This window comes from Galeopterus variegatus, unplaced genomic scaffold, assembly GCF_000696425.1.
Source record: "Galeopterus variegatus unplaced genomic scaffold, G_variegatus-3.0.2 Scaffold1456, whole genome shotgun sequence".
NCBI lineage: Eukaryota > Metazoa > Chordata > Mammalia > Dermoptera > Cynocephalidae > Galeopterus > Galeopterus variegatus.
The window spans coordinates 497553-522588 of NW_007727567.1; the positions used below are offsets into that span (position 1 = coordinate 497553).

At 40.5% G+C, this 25036-nt stretch overlaps 1 pseudogene; it reads right to left on the reverse strand.

Moving 5' to 3' along the window:
- LOC103593988 overlaps positions 1-25036 on the reverse strand; it is a 76289-nt pseudogene that overhangs the window by 1832 nt on the left and 49421 nt on the right.

The window sequence follows — 25036 nt, forward strand, 5'->3', positions numbered from 1 at the left end:
CCAGGGGCGATTTTGACCCCAGGAGACATTTGTCAATGACTGGGGCCATTTTTGGTTGTCACAACTGAGGGGTGCTACTGGATCTAGTGAGGGGAGGCTGGGGTGCTGCTAATATCCTACAATGCATAGAGAGCCTCATTACAACAAAGAGCTATCTGGCCCAAAATGTCACCAGGGCCAAGACTGAGAAACTGCCCTAAAGGACCTAGTAAAGAGAAATCATTAGTAAGGAACTGAATTCCCATTAGGCAAGAGAAAATGTTTTGATCTGTGTCCTCTAGTGATTCTCCATGAGAACAATGTGCCCTGGTGGCTGCAATTCCTTCAGTGCCGGCCCGAACAAACACTCGTGGGACACACTGATCCCAGTCTCCAGCCTGGAGCCAAGGGGGCAGCCTGGAACATGACAACCTGGCCAAACTCAGCCTAGATCAGCTGAAGCACAACATGCCTGCACACGCACAAGCTCAAAAATAAATGCCTATTATTGAAAGCCACTAAGATTCGGGGTGGTTTGTCAGACACTCTGGTGGCAATAGCAATAATAAATCACCAGTTCTTTATGATTTTCTTTTAAATGAATCCATTAATTGTAAATGAAATTCTAAGTAGATATTTGCCAGTTCATCTTTTTTTTTTTTTTTTTCCTACAGGGATAATGGCTATTACTTCTTTGTTTTAAGTTGTTGTCCAAAATATGTTTGGTAGAGCAAAAAATTGGCTACCTGAGGGCAGACTTCTGCAAGGATTAATTTCTACAAAATGTAGAAATGTCTTTCAAACTGCTTTAGAATTCTTTCAGGCATTTGAATGAGCGACCGTTATTAGAAAGTCTATTCAGCTGCATGTGGACTTTGAAATAAAACAGGTGAGTTAGAAAGCACTGGTGTAGCGTCTATCTATTGCATCCTGGGAGAAAGTAAAGTGGCTTCATTATTTCAGTCTTTGCATTGCCAGGAGTGTTTCTTCCATTTGGTTTGTGAGATTAGGGAAGTGGCAAAACAGCACTTAGATAGGCAACTGATGAGCTGCTTAAACAAAGTTTATTGATTCATTGTGAATACAAATCTCATTTACATAAAAATGAGGAATAATTAAATTGCATCTTAATTGTGATCTCTCCCAATTTAATTGAATTGTAACACTTAGGTCAGTGGCTGGAGTGCAAAGGCAATTTCTTCTAGAAAGGTTTTATTATTATTTTAATTTCCTTCCTTATTCACGGGGGTGGGGGGGTGATAGAGCACAACATGAATAAACTATTAAATTAACCTGTATTAGGTTTTGGATAAGTATGTTGACCTAGGTCCAAGAGGCTTGCAAAGATCACTCGGTACATGTAGGTATGTTTAGTTGTTATTGGTGAATCAATATGCACAGGCATTTGTAGAAGGAGGCTGTGTTATAAGCTGCTGATGTTCACCTTTACTCATGTCTCTTTGTCTCCTGAGGATGGGGTGGAAAAATTAGCTTGAGAAACAGCAGCTTGAATTTGGGGGTCACAAGAATCAGAGCATGCTAGAATTCCAAAGCCACTTGGAAGGCCAGCAAAGCTAGTGCAACCTGCCACATAAGAAATGGAACCACTTAGGAAGCCATTGACCTACCTGAGACTGGGCAGTTAGAGAACTCCAGAGCTGGGTGGTCCATCTGGATTCCCTGATTCTTAATTTTAGGTATTTCCCAAACAGATTTAAGCAACTGATTGAAAGCAACTGAACATGAAATCACTCATTATGGTTACATATTAGGGTCTGACTTTCTAGCCTTCAAGTGCAGAAGTAGCTGTTACCTTTGCTTTACTGTGGTATCTGCACATCTGTGGGGGCCTGTGGGGAGAAGGAACCCAGGTAAGAACTGTCTTTCCCATTGGACCTTCTCCCAGATCACTGTCTAGCTCATTCTGGAGTCCACTTTTCTTGCAGGAGCTGTTCTGACAAAGCTGTCCTCAGTGCCCTGTGGGCTCACAGTAGTGTCTGTCTATGTAGCATGATTGTCCAGGACAAGAGTGTGCACTGGAGCTCCTGGCAGGTGATGATTACATAAACATCCTGCCAGCCAGCCGAGTGGAAACGACAGCCCCAGCACAGGAGAGAGAAGAGAACATGCCGGGGGCAGTGTGCAGCCAGGGTGCAAACTGGCACATGCTCTCTGGCCTGACAGAGTCTCTTCTAGCATAGTGCTCTTTCACTTTGTGGGAGGAAATGAGCAATGAATGGCCCTTCATCTGCCAGACTTGGGGTGCCCGAAAATACAAAGTGCTCTGGCTTTATCTGGGCTTTGAGGGGCTGGAGTTTGCTTAATTTTATAGTTATTAATGCTTTATTCTCATTTCAAGTGGCAAGCATTATTCAGTTTTCTCAGTGGAGCAAGAACAGCCTGATTGGCCCTCTGGGTGTCCAGGAATGAAAGGTCATCCATCCACTCTGCAAACACATCCACTCGGGCGAGAAAGCCCAGACAGTCTGTGACCTGAAAAAGCTCCCCAGCCGCTGCCCCTCATCAAGGCCAGACCCAAATGCTTTCCTCGGAGGGCTGAGAAGGCAGGAGGACTCACTACCAAGGCTGTATCGCAAGGCGAGGACATGGACAGGGTCTCAATGAAAGAGAGAAGGGAGAAGGGAGTTAATAAACACAGCAGGAGGGAGAAAACTGGGTCAAGGAGGATGTGGAAAAGATTGGGAAGATGGCAGAGGGGTAGTATTGCTTTTCTTCCTTAGGAAATATTTTTATCAGGACAGCATTTAGGCCAGAAGAAAGCAGGTCTTTGTTTCAACATATCAGGTTAACATCAAATACACTTGTTTACCTCCGGAAACAGTTTTGTTTATTCACCAATCATTCAGTGAGCAGTACAACACAGGGGCTAAAATCTCAGGCTCCTGAGTCAAATGGAAATGGATTCGAGGCCCAGCTCAATGATGTACTGTCTCCTTAAAGCTTCAGTTTTCTCACCATAAAATTAAAAAAGAATGGTAGCTACATTACAGAATTATTGTGAGTTTTCAATGAGATAATACATGAAAGCATATAGCAGAATGTCTAACACATAGTCAGTTCTCAAATATTAGCTGTTAGTATTTAATACGTACCACAGTGACTATAGCACCAGCAGGATTTAGAGACACAAGGAGAGAAACCGCTTTCAAGGAACTTGCAGCTCGCTTGAGGATCTAAGATTAACATACGTGAAGCAGTATTGAACAGCCTGCAGCAGTATAAAATGTGCAAAACACACCAAGTTATACGTGGTTTACAAAGCCCACAGTTGTAAAAAGTTGCATCATAATTCAAGATACTCAGGTTAACAGTCAAGTAAGCAGTATACTTAAGTAGGTGCTGGAAGTGGAGATAGAAGATGAGCATCTTTTAGACCAGTGCTGCTCCAACTGTGATGTGTGTACGAATCACCCAGGGACCTCTAATACCATGGCTCATACTTCAATCCTTGGGTAGGGCCTTAGCTACTAAATTTTTGAGAATCTCCTCGGTAGTGTCTATGTTACTGTTCCTCACACCACTCATCAAGTAGCAAAGATTTAGAGAGAGATGTTGGAGCATGTTCCAGGCAGCTAATGTGCTTACCCAGTGACCAGCCTCTTATTTTGTACTTATTGAGAACTAAACACAGAGGAAGATGAAAAGGAAAGAGAGCCAAGAGAAATAGGCCACAAGGTCCCTACTCACAAGGTGTCTGGGGGACTTTTACCTCCTAAATTCTTACTGACCAGGAAAACATCACCATCACCACCACCACCATCACCACCAACATCATCTACCTGAAAAAACCAGGGAAAAATACCCATCGAGCAAGTATGTTGTTATCCAGTACCAAATCGTGAATACATGCTGAACAGAAGTGGCTAGGATAGCAAACACCATGGAGCAGAATCAGTCGGGGAGGGTTTCCTAGGTAAGTGATGCTCAACCCTAAAGCTAAAAGAAGTGATGCAAGGAGTGGAGGACACGGATGGTGGCAAATTCAGGAGCAGCGTCGCCCAGCTCTCCCAGCTTTTACTTCTTACTCTTTATCATGGCACGGTGACTTATGCGTCACTCTCTGATTGCTTTTTAGATAATTCACTCGAGCATATTTGTGGCTGTGCCTTCACTCCCAAACACACACATCATAGGCTCCTCTACTGTTACATATAGAAATCAAAATTATATTCTTCTTAAACCTTCACTTACTATGAGACTAAATTTAAGCCATGCTTGCTTTTCCAGAAAGAAAACAAAGTCTGGAGAATTCAGTTTCCCAGGTTGCAGACCATGACAATGTTTTTGATATTAGAAGCATCACAGAAATGCAAAGATAACTGCCATGTTGTCTACATGACTTGTGTAGTTCTAGGTAACAGTGTGTTTGTTCTGATTTATAATAATACTAGGTATGTAGGATGAGGTTCTTTGGTGAGGAAATAAAATTTGCTTTGGTATCTTATCCAGCTGAGCAGATATTAAAACACACTTCAAAAAGTTCATGGAAAAATAGAATTGAAAGATAATATTGTCTGCTGGGCCCACAGGGCCCTGAGCCAGATGCACCAGAACAGGCAAGCACCACACTGTAGGAACCCCAGCCCAGGCCAGTCTGTGCCACTCAGAGAGGCCTGAGAACCACCAGTTTCACAGAGCCTGAGCCACCCGTGCTGGAACAGGCAGTTGCTGCACCAGGGAAACCCCAGCCCAGGCCAGTCCCTCCAGCTCAGAGAGGCCTGAGAACTCCTGGGCCCACAGGACCCTGAGCTACCTGCACTGGAACAGGCAGGCACCACGCTGCAGGACTCCCAGCCCAGGCCAGTCCCTGTGACCCAGAGAAGCCCAAGCAACCAGCCCACAGGCCCTGAGGCAGCCATGCTGAATTGGCAGTCCCTGCAGAATACAAGCCAGACACTGAGGTCAAATGAGTGGACCGTGAAATCCCTTGCCACAATGACTAAACACCAAAGGAAGGATACCAGAAATATGAAAAATCAAGAAGGTATGACACTACCAAAGGAAAATAACAACTCTCAAGCTCTAGATCCTATAGAACATGAAGTCCTTGAAATGACTGACAAGGAATTTCAAGCAACAATTCTAAGGAAACTAAATGAGATACAAGAAAACTCAGTTGAAACACAATGAAATGAGAAAAAGTATACAGGACTTGAAAGAAGAAATGTACAAAGAAATCAATGCCCTGAAAAAGAATGTAGCAGAGCTTGTGGAGCTGAAGGATTCATTCAATGAAATACAAAACACAACACAGAGTTTAACCAGCAGACTAGAATAAGCAGAAGAGAGAATTTCTGACCTTGAAGATGGGCTGTTCAAAATAACACAGGCAAACAAAAAAAAAAAAGAAAAGAAAAGAAAAAAGAATTTAAAAAATTGAAGAAAATCTAAGAGAGATATCAGACAACCTTAAGCGCTCAAATATCCAAATCATGGGTATTCCAGAAGGTGAGGAAAAAGGAAATGGCATTGAAAACATATTCAATGAAATAATAGCAGAAAACTTCCCAGGTATAAGGAAAGACACAGATCTTCAGATTCAGGAGGCTCAAAGATCCCCAAACATATTCAACCCAAAAAGGTCCTCTTGAAGACATGTTTTAGTCCAACTGGCAAAACTCAAAGACAAAGAGAGAATCTTAAAAGCTGCAAGAGAAAGCATCAAGTCACCTATAAGGGAGCCCCAATCAGACTAACATCAGACTTTTCACCGGAAACCCTAATAGCCAGGAAAGAATGGGATGATATATTCAAAATGCTGAAAGGCAAAAATTGCCAGCCATATATACTTTACCCAGCAAGGCTGTCCTTCCAAAATAAAGGACAAATCATATATTTCTCAGACAAACAAAAACTGCAGGATTTCACTACCACATGCCCAGCCTCACAAGAAATTCTCAAGGGAGTACTGGGTTTGGTACTTGAAAAACAAACATCACCACCATAAATACTCAAGAAAGAACAAAACCCACCAGTAAAATAAAAATGGTAACAATAAGGAGAAAAAAAAAGTTTATCTACCACCGCAAGAAACCAACAAACACAGAAGACAAACAGTAAATCAGAAAAAAAAAAAAAAGATACTTAAGAAATCCAAACAAAAATCAATGAAATGCCAGGAGTAAATCAACACCTTACAGTAACAACTCTTAATGTAAAAGGATTAAATTCCCCATTCAAAAGACACAGACTGCCTGACTGGATTAAAAAGGTGGACCCAACAATATGCTGCCTTCAAGAGACTCGTTTCACCTGTAAAGACACACATAGACTGAATGAAAGGATGGAAAAAGATACACTATGCAAATACAAATGAAAAACGAGCTGGGGTAGCTATTCTTATATCTGATAAAATAGACTTTAAACCAAAAACCATAAAAATAGATAAAGAAGGCCACTATATAATGATATAAGGATCTATCCATCAAGAAGACATAACAATTGTTAATATATACACACCCAATGGTCAAAAAGCCAGATTTATAAGGCAAACACTGTTAGACCTAGAGAATGAAATAGACACTAATACAATAATAGCAGGGGACCTGAACACCCCACTCTCAATATTAGACAGATCATCTAGGCAAAAAATCAATAGAGAAGCACAAGATCTAAACAACACTATATACCAATTGGACTTGGCATATATCTACAGAACATTCCATCCAGCAACCTCAGAATATTCATTCTTCTCATCAGCACATGGAACATTCTCCAGGATAGACCACATGTTAGGTCACAAATCAAGCCTCAACAAATTCAAAATAATTGGAAATATTCCATGTATTTTTCCAGATCACAATGGATTAAAATTAGAAATCAATAACAAGTGAAACTCTGGAAACCATACAAACACATGGAAATTAAACAACATTCTACTTAATAACATATGGGTCCAAGAAGAAATTAAACAGGAAATCAAAAAATTTATTGAAACTAATTAAAATAATGATACATCATGTCAAAACCTGTGGGATACTGCAAAAGCATTATTAAAGGGGAAATTATCACATTAAATGCTTACTTCAGAAGAATGGAAAGATGGCAAGTAAACAACATAACACTTCACCTTAAAGAACTAGGAAAACAAGAACAATCCAAACCCAAAGTTAGCAGATGGAGAGAAATCATTAAGATCAGAGCAGAACTAAATGAAGTAGAAACCCAAAAACGATACAAAAGACAAAAAGTTGGTTTTGAAAAGATAAATAAGATTGACAAACCTTTAGCAATGCTAACTAAAAAAAGGAGAAGACCCAAATAACAAAAATTAGAAGTGAAAAAAGTGATACTATGACTGATACCTCAGAAATACAAGGAATCATTAGAGACTACTATAAACAGCTATATGCCAACAAATTTGAAAGTCTGAAGGAAATGGATAAATTTCTGGACACACACAAACTACCAAAACTGAGCCAAGAAGATATAGAAAACCTGAAGAGACCAATAACAATAAAAGAGATTGAAGCTGTCATCAGAAGTCTCCCAACAAAGAAAAGCCCAGGACTGGATGGATTCACTGCAGAATTCTACCAAACCTTCAAAGAGGAATTGATACCAATTCTTTACAAACTATTCCAAAAGATTGAATCAGGGGCCATTCTCCCAAACTAATTCCATGAGGCAAATATCACCCTGATACCAACAGACAAAGATACAACAAAAAAACTACAGGCCAGTATCTTTGATGAATATAGATGCAAAAATCCTCAATAAAATACTAGCTAACAGAATACAGCAACACATACACAAAATTAACACCATGATCAAGTGGGATTCATCCCAGGGATGCAGGTTGGCTCAACATATGCAAATCAATAAATGTGATTCACCACATCAATAAAATCAAAGACAAAAACCATATGATCATCTCTATAGATGCTGAAAAAGCATTTGACAAAATTCAACATTTGTTCATGATAAAAACTCTCTACAAGTTAGGTATAGATGGAAAGTATCTCAACATAATTAAAGCCATATATGATAAGCCCACTGCCAATATCATCCTGAACAGGAACTAGACAAGGATGCCCACTCTCACCACTCCTGTTCAACATAGTGTTGGAAGTACTAGCCAGAGCAATCACAAAAAAGAAGGAACAAAAGGGCATCAAGATGGGTAAAGATGAAGTCAAACTGTCTCTGTTTGCAGATGATATGATCCTATATATCAAACAGCATAAAGCCTCTAAAAAAAAAACAAAAAAGCTCTTAGAGTTGATCAATGATTTCAGCAAAGTTGCAAGATACAAAATCAACACACAAAAATCAACAGCATTTCTATACTTCAACAGTGAGTACGCAGAAAAAAAAATCAAGAAAGCTAGCCCATTTATAATAGCCACCGAAAAAATAAAATACTTAGGAATAAAGTTACCCAAGGATGTGCAAAATCTCTACAATGAGAACTACAAACCACTATTGAGAGAAATTAAAGAGGACACAAGAAGATGGAAAGATATCCCATGCTCTTAGGTTGGAAGAATTAACATTGTGAAAATGTTCATACTACCCAAAGTAATCTACAGATTCAATGCAATCCCCATCAAAATTCCAATGACATTTTTCTCTGAAGTGGAAAAAACTATCCTAACATTTATATGGAATAACAAAAGACCATGAATAGCCAAAGCAATTCTGAGGAAAAAACAATAAAGCTGGAAGCATAACACTACCTGATTTTAAACTATACTACAAAGTTATAATAACTAAAATAGCATGGTACTGTCATAAAAACAGACACATGGGTCAATGGAATAGAATAGAGAATCCAGAAATCTACTGTTACACCTACAGCCATCTAATCTTTGACAAAGTCACCAAGTCTACACACTGGGAAAGGGACTGCCTCTTCATCAAATGGTGCTGGGAAAACTGGATATTCATATTCAGGAGAATGAAGCTAGATCCAGACCTCTCACCATTTTCCAAAATCAACTCAAAATCGATTAAAGAATTAAATATACATCCTGAAACAATAAAACTCCTTAAAGAAAACAGGGGAAACACTCCAGGAAGTAGGGTTGGGTACAGACTTCATGAATATGACCCCAAAAGCACAGGCAACCAAAGGAAAAATAAACAAATGGGATTATATCAAACTAAAATGCTTCTGCACAGCAAAAGAAACAATTAACAGAGTTAAAAGACAACCAACAGAGTGGGAGAAAATATTTGCAAAATATATATCTGAGAAAGGAATAATATCCAGGACATACAAAGAACTCAAAACAACTTGACAGCAAAAAAACAAGTAACCCAATTAAAAAATGGGCAAAGGAGCTGAATAGGCATTTCTCAAAGGAAGATACACAAATGGCCAACAGACACATGAAAAAATGCTCAACATCACTCAGCATTCAGGAAATGCAAATCAAAACCACTTTGGGATATCATCTCACTCCAGTTAGGATGGCTGATATTCAAAAGACTCAGAATGATAAATGCTGGTGAGGTCGCAGAGAAAAAGGAACCCTTATACACTGTTGGTGGGACTGCAAAATGGTGCAGACTTTATTTAAAATGGTATGGAGGTTCCTCAAACAATTACAGATACATCCACCATATGACCCAGCTATTCCACTGCTGAGAATATACCCAGAGGAATGGAAATCATCATGTTGAAGGGGTACCATACTCCAATGTTTACTGAAGCACTATTTACAATAGCCAAGAGCTGGAACCAGCCCAAATGTCCATCACCAGATGAGCGGACAAGGAAAATGTGGTATATCTACACAACAGAATAGTACCCTGCTATAAAAAAGAATGAAACACTACCATTTGCAGCAACATGGATGGACTTAGAAAAAATTATATAAAGTGAAATAAGTCAGGCACAGAATGAGAAATACCACATGTTCTCACTTATTTGTGGGAGCTAAAAATAAATAAGTATATAAATACATCAACAAACAGTGGGTAGGGAGTGGGGAAGAAGACACAATAATCACAACAATTCCTTGAACTTTTTAAGACATGCACACACATATGATGTTGAATGGAATGTTTAAAGGGAAGAGGAAAAAGGAGAAATTGGTAAAGGGACACAAATATCAACTACATTGTATATTGATAAATTAAAATAAAAACTTTAAAAAAGACAATATTAATCTTTCCATGACCTTTTTGATGTACTTTTGTATGCTTTGAAATGTCCCTTTTTCCTTAGTATTTTTCCAAAGTCCTACAAAAAGATTTATAACCTACTTACCTCCAGGAAGCAAACTGAGGGGGAAATTTCATGAAGGGAAAGTAGTTTTTGGCTTGTGGTATATGTGGGTCTGTTCTGTAAACCCCACATGTAGAGATAGGAAGGGCATTTTTGTCTTTGGGACCAGAACAAATAGAGCCTTTTGAGAAGGAGGCCTGACTAAACCGCAGACCTTGCTCCCTGGCAGAATAGAATGCTGCCCAAATGGAGTGATTTCAGGAGTTAAGATAATTCTTCAGGCAATAAAACCTTGCCCATTATGCTTAATTACTACAGAAATTTATATAATATGGAACAAAAACTTTGGTTTCATACTTAAAGAAATTCGAAATAATTGCCCGCATTTTGGAGCCTTTTGACCTTCGATAGCCTCACACCAGGCAAATGTGGCAAAAAGTACTAAATAGTATGTCTTTTTGGAAATCATAATTCCCCTAATATTGGCTTTTCTGTTTAACCACCACTGTGCCTCACACATTCTAATTGTTTCCACTTTAACCATCAGTGCTCCCAAGTCATCTGGAGAAGTCATGGTGCCTGCCTTGTAAAATGGGGGTGGTTTGGGTTCTGGTTTCCTTCATCTCTTTATTGTTTCAGCCTACGTACCACATCAGTTGGAAACTGACTTCCCTTGAAATGAGGATTCTGTGTTCGTAGACCAGCACTGGTGTTCGACATCCTGCTGACTGGTCCTGTTGTATGCAGTATCACAAGCTGGCTTCTCATCCAGGGAAATTTTTAAAAGTTAGGTATATGCAAATACAAGAATCCTTAATTGCAGATTTTTATCAAAATATCTGTTGAGGTTTGACCATTATTTCCCAGATAGACAGAAATAAGGATAGAAACAGACATCCTGAAATGGGAGAATGGTAGATTTCATCACCTAAAATAACATCTTTTTTTTATTGTTTTGCTAATCGAAACTACATTTGAAAGAGTATAACATCCCAGGGCAAAAGTAAAGACAACACCCCCTAGCTCCCCCCAAAATGAGATGGCTCAGATAATGAAGATGGCATTTGGCTTCAATCTGCCTATTCTCCCAATGAGAACTTGAAAAGCCAAAGATCAGAAAGATAAGAAATCAATTGACAGGCCAGGTCCAGGCCTCTGACCTCCTTTCTCCTGTTCCATCACAGCTCATTATATCTGAGAAACAAGGAAGGAACAAAGGAACACATTTACCCTAAGGAGTGAAGTCATCACGCTATACTATGCTAAGATAGCCATGTAGAGTGACTTTAAGAAAATTTCAACCAGGTCAATGCGCCATCCCTGAACAGAAATTGCCTGTGAGTGGTGTTCAGCATTGGGCTGGAATGGCCCAACTTTAGAAGTTCCACCCTGTCCCTAGCAGCCTCACCATTTCAGGCATTGGCTGGGAGCAGCCTGAGGGAGTTTCCACAGGAGTGGATCTGAAGGCACAACCAGATGCTGACAGTAACCATGCTCCTGGCTGCAGGTTCTCTGAAAGATAAGAGATCTGTGTGTCTCACCATCAGGTGCCGCCAATGGGATCTGAGCTATGCATAAAGTTCATTCTATGGGGACAGAGAAGAATTATTTTAATCAGAGAAATCAATTTAGATGCATGCAAACAAAGATGAGAAGGTCATAAAAGCAATAAAATTTGTTAGGGAAAAAAGAGTTCAACATGCAAGCAGGCATAATGTCAGAAAAACTAAAGCTTAAAAAGAGCTCAAGGGACAAGGGACTCTTTTTAGGACACATTTGGAGCATGAATAAAAATGAGAGAACTCTAGCTCCTTTTCTTGGGAAAGATGGAACAACATCAAAGTATTCACTTATTCACTCAACCAAGTGTATTGGATATCCCAGTACACACGAAGAATTCTTCTCCTAAGCAGGATAAAGCAGAGACATTTTCTCTTTTCCATTAACATGGTAGAGGCCATAGACCCCTTTGAGAATCTGACCAAGCTGGCAAAGTTTCAGGAGGAAGCAAGTGGGGAGAAGGGGGAGATGTAGAGGGGGAAAGGATGAAGGAAGGGGAGAGGAGCAGCACAGAGTAAATGTTCACAAGCGAGCTCATGAGCTCCCCAACATGAGGAACCAGATTATAAACTCCTGATGTTAAGCTCCTAATTCACACCTGTCCTCTATGATAGGAGAATGGTGTCCCAGACAAGAAGGAGTAGAACAAGTATTCACTAGAATAAATAAGAAAAAATAAGAGAGTACAAGCTGCTCTCAGTGTGTTAATGTCAATTGATTGTAAAAGTTTCATCTCAGGATACTCAGTAGCTATACATAAATAACACTGCCAAGTCACAGTGTGTTTTCTTCAAGAAAACATGACAAACAGGACATGTTGGATAAATGATGGCACAATATTTCCAAAGGGGAAAATGTAAATAAACCAACAAGGACATGAGAAATCCTAAGCAGGCTTCTAGAACAGGTTACATGTGCTAAGAACTGGAGAAGTGGTGACTAGTAACAAGTATGGGTTTAGTAAAAGCAGAGCATTACAAACTAACCACGTGTCTTTTTGTGACAGGTTGTCACTAGATTGGTAGGTAAGGGGAACAGAGTAATTATGTCATAATTTGGCAAAGAGTTCATAGATGACCTTTTGTATTAGACAGAGGAGTGTAACTGCACAATAACACAGCTGGGAAAACATGCAAATGCTTAGTGACCGAACCCAAAGAATCTTTGCCACCAGACTAATGTTTCGCTGGTGCTTCCCAGGACTCCATCTGGCCGGTATCCAGTTCAACACTGCATCAAGGACTGTGATGAGCTCATAAACAGCACATGCAGTAGCCCCCTTATCTTTCATTTTACTTTCCACGGTTTCAGTTATCCAGGGTCAACCACAGTCAGAAAATATTAAATGGTAAATTCCAGAAATAGCAATTCATAAGTTCTAAACTACACACTGTTCTGAGCAGCATGATGAAATGCTCCATCCTGCCTGGGACGTGAATCACCCCATGTCCAGTGTGTCCGTGCCATAAATGCTGCCTGCCTGTTGGTCACTTAGTAGCTGTCTCAGTTACCAGACTAAACGTCTCAGCAATACAGTGCCCGTGTTCACATAGTCCTTGTTTTATTTAGTAATGCCCCAAAGTGTCAGAGTAGTGATGCTGGCAATTCACACATGCCAAAGAGGAGTCATGAAGTGTTTCCTTCAAGTGAAAAGGTGAACATTCTCTACTTAATAGGGAAAGAAAGAAAGAAAAAAAGTGTAGCTGAGGTTGCTAAGATCTAAGAATGAAATTTCTATGTGTGAAATTCTGAAGAAGAAGAAAGAAATTTGTGGGCAGTATACATAAGGTTCAGTACTACCCAAGGTTTCAGGCACCCACTGGGGGGCTTTGGAAAATATCTCCACAGATAAGAGGGGGGGGGGTGTACTGTAGTTTAAAGAGTGAATGGCACCAAGCTAAGGGTGTAACTAACAGTACGATGAAAGAATCAGAATCTAAAATTGATGAGTTTAAGTTGGGGCCTTTTGTCATTGTTAAATTTAGAGTTAGTGGAAGTAAAACACTCAGAATATACTTGTGCCACTTCATTTGTCATGGGTTAGGTAACACTTTCAACAGTACTGTATGTTGCTTATGGGTACCTTATTTTTAATAGTAGATTTGAAGGTTGAACCTCTCCTGGTGAGAAAGATAGAATGATAAAGGATCTCAAAATAATCCAACATAAGGAAAGATTGAAGGAACTGGGGAGTGCTCAACATGGAGAAGTAATTTAGGGAGTTCATGCTATTTAAATTATGCAGAGGCATTACATAAAAAGAAAATGACACATGTTCTCTGTGGCTCTAGAGGCAAGAACAGAGACAATTAAATATACATTACAGGAAAATGTTGACTTAGTTTCAAGAAGAACTTTTTATCACTGATTGCTGAAAAAAAAATGAAAAGAAGTATTTTGGGAGTATGACAATTTCTGTGTTACTAGAGATATCAAAGTAGATATTCAAATGAATAACTCAAAGACCACCTGGTAATGTCTTCATGGGAACCATGCCAGGAATTTATTTGTACTAAATGCATTCTGAAGTATGTGAAGGAAGAAATAACTCTGAGTAGATGCAGAGGCCAGGAATCCTGGCCATCAACATCATTCATGGGAAATTATCTCTTGTGTTCTTTCTAATTAAAAAATTCTAATGCTGTCACGTTCTGATACTTTTTAAAAATTCATTTCCATGGTCCTGTGTCAGTCAGGATAAGTTAGGTTATGCTGCAGTGACTAACGACTCTAAAATCTCAGTAGCCTGAAACAACAAAGCTTTGTTTCTTGTTCATACTACACATATATCCCAATGGATGAGAAGCCTTAAGAATCTGAGGTATCTTGGCTTGGGTAGCCAGCAGAGAAAAAATTCAGTAAATTGTGCACCGGCTATTAAAGGCTTCTGGACTATCTAGAGCTAGTCACTAGGTTCTCTCAACCACACAGGGAGCAGGCAATGAAGACTTCCATGTACTCAGAGGACAGAAAAGTAAGTTTTTGTGAGTAGTAACTGTCTGAAATTAAAATAGGTTCAAGACCTCAAAAAATGAAAGATTTTGAAGAAATACCACTGCTTTCCCTTCTGGGATCAGGTCCTTCTTGTGCCGTGACCTTTCTCTGTGACCTGGGTAGGTCACTTCACTTCTGCATGCCTGCATGTCTATAACACAGGGAGAGGAATACCTCTCTTTCTGTCTCTCAGGATTGTTGTTTCAATACAACAAATCAATAAATATAAATGTAATTTAAAGTATTTCAATACCACTGTTACTAGAAATATTTCAGACAAATTAAACTCAACAGAGCACATTTGAGCAGAGAATGATTTATGAATCGGGCAGCACTCAGAACCAGCAACGTGAGCAGTGAACTCTTATAAGCCAAACACAGAAGCAAAGTAGAGAAATCCCCTGACTGGCTACACTAGGCATCTGCTTTATTTGGGCATAGTGTGATGAGGTGACTGTTTGTGATTGGCCCAAACTGGCTATTTGTTAGAAAAAATATACTCCTAATTAGGTTTTGATTTATTTACATACTAATTTAGGTTATAATTTGCTATGTAGGAACTCAAAGCTTAAAGACAGCCTCAGGCTAATGGCCTCCTGCTTATTTAATTTAACACTACACAAATGGAATGATAATGAATAAATACGTCATGGCCAAAGCCTAAAAGAAACAACCATGCAGCTGAGATTCCCCTGCATAGCAAATGAATTTTCCTAATTTTTTTAATGTAGGAGGCACTTGCACCTGTGCAGATTAATACTCTTCCACCTGTCTTCCCCCACTCTCCAGTGAGGTAGGCAAACACAGTTGTCCCACTCCATGTTACAGAAGCAGACTAAGGCAGGGGACCCAGCAACAACTCCTCTGAAGACACCCAGAACTGAGTCAGATCAGGAAAGACGGTCCCTCTCCTGACCCCCACCGTGCCAGTCTGAGTGTTCTCCCTCCTCCCGTGGGCTCTGCTGCCTCTCTTACTCCTATTTCAATCACTCCACAAAGTCTTGGCATGGTGGGTGGAGAATGCGGGGTACTTGGGCAGTGGGTGAGGAGACTTCTGCCAGTAGCCTTCTCAAAAATAGCTCAGTTCCCTCGTGACCTGGCCTGCCCTCATAACGAGGTCACATGAGGGAGGCTGGACATATGACCCAGACATTTTGATCCAAGGGCAGCCCAGGTGTTCCAGGCACCCACGTTCCCTGTGCAGATGGCCAAGTAGTAATTGCCACATCCAGGAATGTGGGCCCAGGGCCATATGCTTCCAGTGGGGGAAATTCTGTACCTCAGGGAACTGATTATGACTTGGAAGGTAATTTGGAAAGTTTGGGGGCACAGGTCATGGAGGACTAGCTGGGGTGTACACAGATCCTCAGGCTGTGTTCTCCCATCAAGGAGATGCCATCCTGCCATGGGATAAGTGAGGGAGCAACCTCAGGAGAGTGGGGCAGTGTCCCAGTGAGTGGAGGGTGCCTGTGCATGCTACTATGTCACACTCACGCACACACGGCTGACCACTGTCATTCTCAGCAGTCACTGCCGAGCCAATCTAAAAGGCTTTGCAAGAGACCCACTGAGAGATCATTAAAACACCGACAGTTGTAGAGCTGCCTGTGGGAACTTAGAAGTTGAGGAGACAAGGCATAAACACATGTAACAACTAGAAAAATCACAAGTCAGTGTAGAATACCACAAAAACGCTAGAATTCAGATGTGGTAGAGTGTAGAAGTGGTTCTGAATTATCGAGGAAGTTTTTATGGGTAATTTATATTGTGACTCATCCCTAAAATCTGTCTCTTCCACACTCTCTCAGACTATTCCAATGTCTCCCAATCTAATATCAACTGTCTTCTCAACTAGCTAGATAGCTTACTTCTCCAAACAAACCAGTATAAAGAAGTACCTTTTCATAAAGAAGAAACTAACTACTCTTCTGTAGACATATATACACACCCAAGGCATTTGAAATGATCAGAGTAACATTTTTCTTTAATATTGATATTCTACCTTTCTAAATTTTCAATCAATAACAAAATATCAAATTGCTCTTCTGCCCAACTGCTATTCTTTTTCATGCTTTTATTTAGCAGTAAAACAATGCTGCTAATCATCACATCATGTCAGTTCTGAACTGGATTATCAAAGCAGGGAGAAGATCTGGAGTGTGTCCAGGGAAGCTGTCACCTACATAATCCCATTCCATGGACCTGTGCCCGCTCCGTGTTAAGGACCACGACAGACCCTTCCCATGCTGCTGATAGGGCAGAGCTTAACAGCGAGGATTCAGCTACACACTTGCTGAATGAACAGCATCAGTATTTGTTGAGTACCGCGCTCATGTGTTCCTTGAACACACCAAAGTGAGGTACTTTCCTTTGCCTGGGTGGGAAATAGACTTGTCATTGTTTAGTTGTTCTGGTTTTGGAGTTCGTCCCCCTCCCCAGGTCAACTGCTATAGAAGCATTCTCTTATTCTCTTTTGTCATGAAATGAGATGCAGGAAGAGAGAGTCTAATGTTTTCTTTCATCAGAACTATCAAAATGATAAGCCAATCTCCCTTCTGTCTGCAGAAGTTTTGCATATCAAGGAAGGTCACAACTAACAAAGGCTGATAGGAGAGGAGAGACCGGCAGGCAGAACGTGCCTCGGAAAATTAAAAGAACCAGATCTCACCCTGCCGAACACATTTAGTCTTTTCTCTCTTGTTTCCTTAGGAGATCTCTTATGATTAAAGCTGTTTAAGAGATCCTTAATTTACCATTTTGATCAGGTAACTAGCTGATTTTTCAAAGAGCTCAGTGCAGTTGTCGGTCTGGACAAGGGCGATATCATGTTGAAACAGTGCTGTTTCCACTCAGTATTCACGGGGTGAGCATTTTATCATGGGCCACCCAGAGGCCTGGATATGAGACCCTTTCTTTCTCGACCCTGTTTTAGAGGGCACACGTGATACACGGCACTTGCACCTGCCATTAGCAGGTTCAAAGGCCAGCGGCCCCTGTGCTGCTACTGTATGTGTGGCCACATGATGAGGCCTGGGCTGGGGCTGAGGGCGGAGGCTGTGTGAAGGTCACCACCACACATGGACTTCGGACATTCTTGTTGGTCCCTCTCACCTGCAGGCCCTCGGCTCAGAGTCAAACACTAGCATCCCAAAGCAGTCATCAAATTGTTTTTCAGGAAGGAAAATGGTTTTCCAGCTCATTTGTTAAAACAATGTTAAACATGCATACATGCAAATATATAACCATGTATACATGTACACAAAATTTTCAATTATGTACCAAAGTTAATAGTTATGACCAATAGATAGTGAAGAATGGGATTTGGAAAGAGAGAACAAAGTTAGGAAAAAGTGATTTAACTTTTACCTTATGAACTTTGGTACTGTTTGAGTTTTTAACAACTAGAAGCTTTTCATCACCAGTGTGTAAGTTTTAAATCTCTTGGCACAGAGGTTGTTACATAGATTTAAAGAAAAAAAGAGAGAGAGAGAGAGAGGGAGGGGAGAGAAAGAAGAAGGTGGGGGGTAAGCGAAAGGAAAGAAATAGAAAGGGGAAAGAAATAGGCTGCACGAACAGTCAAGAGCCAAATCCATGATCCCCAAGTGAACGGAGTGGTTAGAGGTAAATGGGGTTAATTCGGAAAGGCCTCATGAAATGGCTGAATTTGAGCAGAGTTTTAAAATTAATTTAAAAAGTAATGACTTGCTTGCTGTATCCTATTAGATATTTATTACAGAAAAAATGAATTACACAGAAAAGCACAAAGAGCAAAACTAGTATTACCATTAACCCAGCCTCCCGGAGAGAACCACAGCTCGCATTGCAGTGGCTTTTCTTCCATTCTCCCTCTCTCCTTTGACTGCCTTGTCAAGGGCAGCAGGACACACGACATGGCAGAGAAGAGGAGGTGGCCGTGGGAGGCCTTTCCAGATGAGCAGCAGCTCAGAGGTGTTTGTAGGCAGCCACCAGCTGCCCCTCGCTCAGGCCTCAGGCCCAGGGGCTTGCCCAGAGGTGCAGCATCGGTGCTGTGTTCATCCCTGAAGCTTCACTGTACCTCAGTTGCCTCCTCTGTAAGGTGGAGAGATTCTGCATTGAGATGGAAACAGAGCACGCTCCAAGAGTTCCTTTACACATCAGTTCCTACCTGGAGTACAGAATACCAATGGTATGCAGGTTTGTGGACTGGCTCACAGAAGCCTATTTAACCCCACATGTACTTGAAATTCTGTACTGGTATTTATAGGAATGGGATTTTCTACCATTTTTCCTTTATAACTGTACCATTTTTGCCACAAGGTCATTTTAAGGCAAATTCTATGCATATGTGGGGACCCCACTGGCATTCGTTCTTCTAAGAAAATGCATTGTTTGGCTTAGAAAGGGGACTGTTGATAGCCCTGTCTGTAATTCTGGAGCATCTCTTAAGAGAGCTATCAGAGAGAAAGGAAAGGTGCGGTCTGGGGCAGGTTCTGTTTTTCAGAGCCCCTCTCGCACTGACACTGCGGAGGTCAATCCGATAACACCAACAATAGCCACAGCCACATGTGAAAGCAGCAATGACAACAGCTATTACCTCCTGAGGGACAGTTGTGCCCTGAATGTGCTTTATGTTTTTATTGTGTTTAATTCTTTTTTTATTTTTCCTTTTTGTCTTTTTTACTGACCGGTAACGGGATCGCAACCCTCAGTGTCGCGCCCGTACCGGGGACCGGCAACGGGATCGCAACCCTCAGTGTTGCGCCCGCACCTCGCTCAGCCAGTGAGCGGGAACCGGTCTCCACATGGGATCTGAACCCTCGGCGGGAGTGCCACCGCGCTCCCAAGTGGGGCACTTTCCAGTGCGCCACTGGGCCGGCCCTGTGTTTAATTCTTAAATCAACCCTATCACATAGTTAGAATCATTTTCTCCATTTTACAAAGGAGGAGACACGGCACAGAGAGTTTAAGTAACTTCCTCAAGGTCATGTGACTTCGTCTGAGGCAGAGCCAGGATTTCAACTCTGGTCATCTGGTTCCATAGCCCAAGCTCTTATCAACTGCTAATATGAAGGCAGAAGGGGAAACTGAGGTTACCGTTTATGATCTGCCATCACTAGGAAGTTGTGCTAGGCTGTTTCAGAGATCATCTGGGCATTTTGTGAGGTTTTCTAAAGGGGAGGAAAATGGAAACAGCAGAGCCTGTCTCCCAGCAACAGTTAATGGGCAGTTTCCCATCCCCCTCCTATGCTTCCACCCCAGCGATGATGCCCTGGACACTGGGGAATTTTGTCCATCCTGCTGAGAGTGGTAACGCTCTTGTTAGCTGTCAGTAGGGAAGTTCACTTAAGGTTATACGAACAAAGACTAACTTTAGGATTTGTGAGGGGGGGTTCGAGGGTGAGGATTTATAATCACCCCATTCTCTCCTGCAGTGCCCACTCCTCTGCTGAATTCATATTTCTGAGTCATCTCTCAATTAGAATCAACCGCCCATAGCATGCACTGTTTGAGAAATGTGTCCTTTGGTGTTAGCCTCTACACATTTTTTTTCTGTTTTGCTATATTGTTCGTAATGTTTGTGCAGCTGCTTTGAGAGCTAAATATGCAATCAGTGTGATGCAATCATATCCCTTCCTTATCAGGGAAAGGAGAAAATGCCAACTTGAATTTCATGCAATTTTCAAGAGCTCCATGATACAAAATGATAAGTTCACTTAATTGATGTGATCTTAATTGGGATCACAAGTGAAATGGAATGCACATTGAGTTCAGTTGTTTGTGTTTTTAATAGCACTGTTTGAGATTGGACCATTACATGCCTCTGATTCCTCATATGATGGAGAGTTTGTATTTCTGAGGTTTGATGAAAATGAAATGCATGTTACAGTATTTTTTTCTGGCATTTTTTGTTATGCTGTTTTTTATGAGGTTGGATTTTACGAGTTACCTATTGGGAATGAGGTACTGTAAGCAGGTGTATATACAAACTTCTGTTCATACTCCAGCAGTTAGATACACATGGATAAGTCATTCATGTTCTTTATTACTGACTGTTGATATTTACTTATATTCACTGTTTATTTGAACTTTTATTCAATCGATAAATATTTATTGATCCCAAGCCATCTCCTTGGCTGTGTGATAATCACAGGAGATGAACAAGACTCAATTTCTGCTCCCCAAACCTCAAGACAGTGGGAGAAACAAACAAGTAAACCATGTGGCAGGTCCTGGGGTAGAAGTCTGAGCTGGGCGTTGAGGGAGAAGACAGAAAGACACATCCGGAATGGGGATTGCCAATAGACTTAAAACATAGGGCTGAATTTTACCAGAGCACGGAGAAATGATGGCCCCAGGAGTCAAGGAGATCAGAGAGATTTTACTTTGTTTTCACTTTATCTCGCCTATGTTAATCAAACTGAATAAACTTCAAATATCTCATTCATTTTTCAGCACTGGGGTTCTTTCTTTATCTTTGTAATGAAAGAGCTTATTGAAAAAAGAGGGGGTGTGGGGTAATTCAGTTTATTGATATTGGTATGTACTATCCTCGGTTTTCAGATTCTCATGTTGCGTACTTCTGTTGAAAGTGAATTTTATAAAGCATCATATAACACAAACTAGAACTAGTAGTGCATTCATTCAATCCATCAAAAATGTGGTAAGGATGAAACTTACATAGTTTCTGCGCTGAAGTTAACATTGGAGAGGGGGTGGTACAATCAGTTACTCAGACTGACTTGTTTAGCGTTCACGGTCTTTTCACTGCATTTTCAAGGCTATTCATCCACTAATAACATCAAAGAAAAGTCCGAAGATGTCTAACGGCAAAGTCCATATTGTACTTTCCCAAGGGGTAGTGAGGAAGGAAAGTGGCCCTGGCCTGGCATCGTACTATTTCTTAATTTCCTTTAAGAGGACCACACACCCTAGCCACACCCTAAAAAGAAGAAAAGTTTTAAACATTCACATGACTGAAACATCTAGGAAAGGAAATGGCACTGTGATGGGAAGAATATTGAATAAAAGTGAACAAAAAGAGATTGGTTCTGTTCCCAGCTCATCACTCTGTATATGACTTCGGAGAATCCCTTAGTGTTTCTAATCCTCAATTGCTTCATCTAAGATATGGGAGATAAGGGAGAGTGGGACATATGATTCACCAGCTGTAAATTCTGAAATCTAATGGAAGTACATGTGACACCTCATATGCGACTCTGGAGTATTTAGTTTGAATCAGTCAGTAAACGGGTTAGGAAAAGAGAGAATAGAGAATCGAGAGACCAGGTTTCTATTTCTGAGTCTCGTACTGATTTATCTGTGTGACCTTAGATTGGTCGCTTCCTCTGTTTATGGCTGTGTCATCTATGAAATAGTGTGGGATGTGTGGTGGGTGGAAAGTGGTTTGGGGACATAGGCTACATGATGTTATGGTGTCTTCCAGTTCTAGCTTTCAATGGTTCCCCCAGGTGGGTCAATGTCCTGAGAAATTTTACCAGTTCTTCTCTAGTTTTCCTGAAATATAACATACTTACCTTCTTCAGAAGAGATAAGCAAGATAGCCATTTCTATTTTACAATGCTGAGTGAACTTTTCCAATACAGCTTAAATTTTAAAGTTTTAATGACATTGAAATTAACCAGGACTAATTCTCTTATTTTCGATGTCATGATAAATTCCCTCATTCATAGGATAGGATAGGAAGTTCTTCTATTTTCTGTGATTATTTCCAAAACTAAAGGGCTTCCTATGCCTTTGAAGACTTCATCTCTGGAAAACAAGTTAGTGCATCCTCATCTTGTTCTTCTCTGGGGTCCTCATGTTTGTAATTTATGTGGGGGCAGAAGATGGAGCAGATGTCCTTGCAAGCTCTCTCCAAACTTCAGAAGGCTTTGTACAAATTAGAAGTCTGTTTGCTTTTCTTACTTGAGGATTCAGTCACTCATCTTGTTCTTCTCTGGGGTCCTCATGTTTGTAATTTATGTGGGGGCAGAAGATGGAGCGGATGTCCTTGCAAGCTCTCTCCAAACTTCAGAAGTCTTTGTACAAATTAGAAGTCTGTTTGCTTTTCTTACTTGAGGATTCAGTCATAAAGGATTTTAAAGAGTTAGAAAACTTTTGAACTTTTATTTCTGTCCTTACTAAATGTTAGTCTTTCTTGCCTACCCGGGCCCAGAGAAGAAATGTAATAATTTAACAAGATTTGGAACTGGTAACACTTGGTGATATTTTTAGTCTATTCTTCACAGACAGTTTTCATATGTATTAGCCTTGCAAGACATGCAGGCTGAACAAGACTCCATTTAACAGATGAAACCCAAAGCACAGGCCAATAAGTGATGTTTCGAAGAAGGACTAGACCAGGAGTTGAAACTATGTTTTCTGATGTATGGACCTGTGTTCTTTCCTCCAAACCCCCTACATCTTCAGTGACACTTAGTTCAGACTCCACTGTGTGCTTACCCAGGTGGGGATCACTTGTGTCCCCTGGGGAGGATTCTACAAAGTGTAGTAGTGACAATAGTCTTTTTATCACAACTACGTATATCAGCAAAAGATTTTCTTCTCACTATTAACCCCTCTCACTCCCCTTTTCCACATCTTTAACATGTACTTTGACCTTGAAGAGAGACTAAAACTAAATTTTAGGCAACTTTTTGTTAATGAATTGCTTCTAGTACTTCTTGGGAATTCTTGAATGGAAATGCTTCCTTTGTCTTTTAGAAAGCAGTACAATAAGCAGTGTGTTTCTTCTTTCCTGGACTGAAGGGCTTTGCAACTCCATAGGTAATGACAGGATTTCTGATAATGCAATGGCACGGCTTGGCTGATTTTATTTCTTGGTTGATTCTTCCACCCAGAGTCATGGTCAGAAGTAGATTTATGTGGAAATGACCCAAATGTCCATCAACCAATCAATAGATAAACAACATGTGGTGTATCCATATGCAGAATATTATATATTGCCATATAAAAGAAGGAAGTAATGTTAACATGCTACAACACGGATGAACCTTGAAAACGTTACGCTAAGTGAAAAAAGGCAGTCATAAAAGACCACATATCACATGATTCCATTGATAGGAAATGTCCAGAGCAGGGAAATCTGTCGAGACAGAAAGTAGATTAGATTAATTTAGGGCTGGGGGGTTGGGGAGTGATAGTCAAGGAGTATTGGGTTTCTTTTTGAGATGATGAAATGTTCTAAAATTGGTGGTGGAGATGATTGCACAATTTTGTTAATAAACTAAAAGCCATTGATCTGTGTACTTTAAATGGGCAAATTATATGGTATGTAAATTATATCTGGTAAAGTTCTCTCTTTTATTCACCATCACAACACAAGGCGTCCTGACACTGTTGGTCCTTATGAACACCGTTTGCCTTTGCCATCCCCACAGTCAAGGACTAGTCAGTGATCATGCTGGCTGTAGACCCTTCACCCTGACAACCATAAAGCCTACTGTATTTTCCTAAAACGAATAGATCTTTCCCTTGAACTCCTGGAGCATTCAGTTCAAATCTCAGCCCACCTCACTTTTTATTGCAGTTACCTCTTTGTCAGTTTTTTGTATTCAATCAGAAGCTAAACCAGGGCAGGGGACATTTTTCTTGTCTTTGAATTCCTAGCACCAAGCATTGTGCTTTATAGCAAGTAGATTTTCCGTAAAAGTTAAAGAAAAGAAGGAAGGAAGAGAGGGAGGAAGAAAGAAAGCAAGGAAAGAAGGGAGTGAAGGAGAGAGAGAAGATGGAAGGAAGGGAGGCAGGGAGAAAGGAGGGAGAACTACCGTTTCATTTCACCAAAAGCCACCGAATTCCTGAACACCTAGAGCACAGTAGCTGCTTCGTGCCTGAGAGTCTGCACCAGACTCATGCTGGTGCTGCACACGGGTGAGTGGTGAGTTAGACATGGAAAAAAACAGCAACGATGCATACCACCACAATGTCTGCATTTATATAAATTAACTATTTAATCTTGGTTTATAATGAATTTAACATGACTCTTGAATTATTGTCTATTTGTGGCTTACATATATGAATCCCAGAGTGCATATTTCCCTTAGTTTGTGTTGGGTACAAATTTGTGTTCAGGGACCTTAGATTCCACATTGTATGTCTCTCAAAGCATAGACTACAGAGCATTTTTAATAAGGACATTCTCTGATTAATGGATGAATGACAATATTAAATTAATTTTTTAAAAATCCATGGAATTCTACTCTGCCTTAAAAAAGAATGAAATTCTCCCATTTGCAACAACATGGACAAGCCTGGAGAAACTTATGTTGAGTGAAATAAGCAAAGCACAGAGGGATAAATACCGCATGT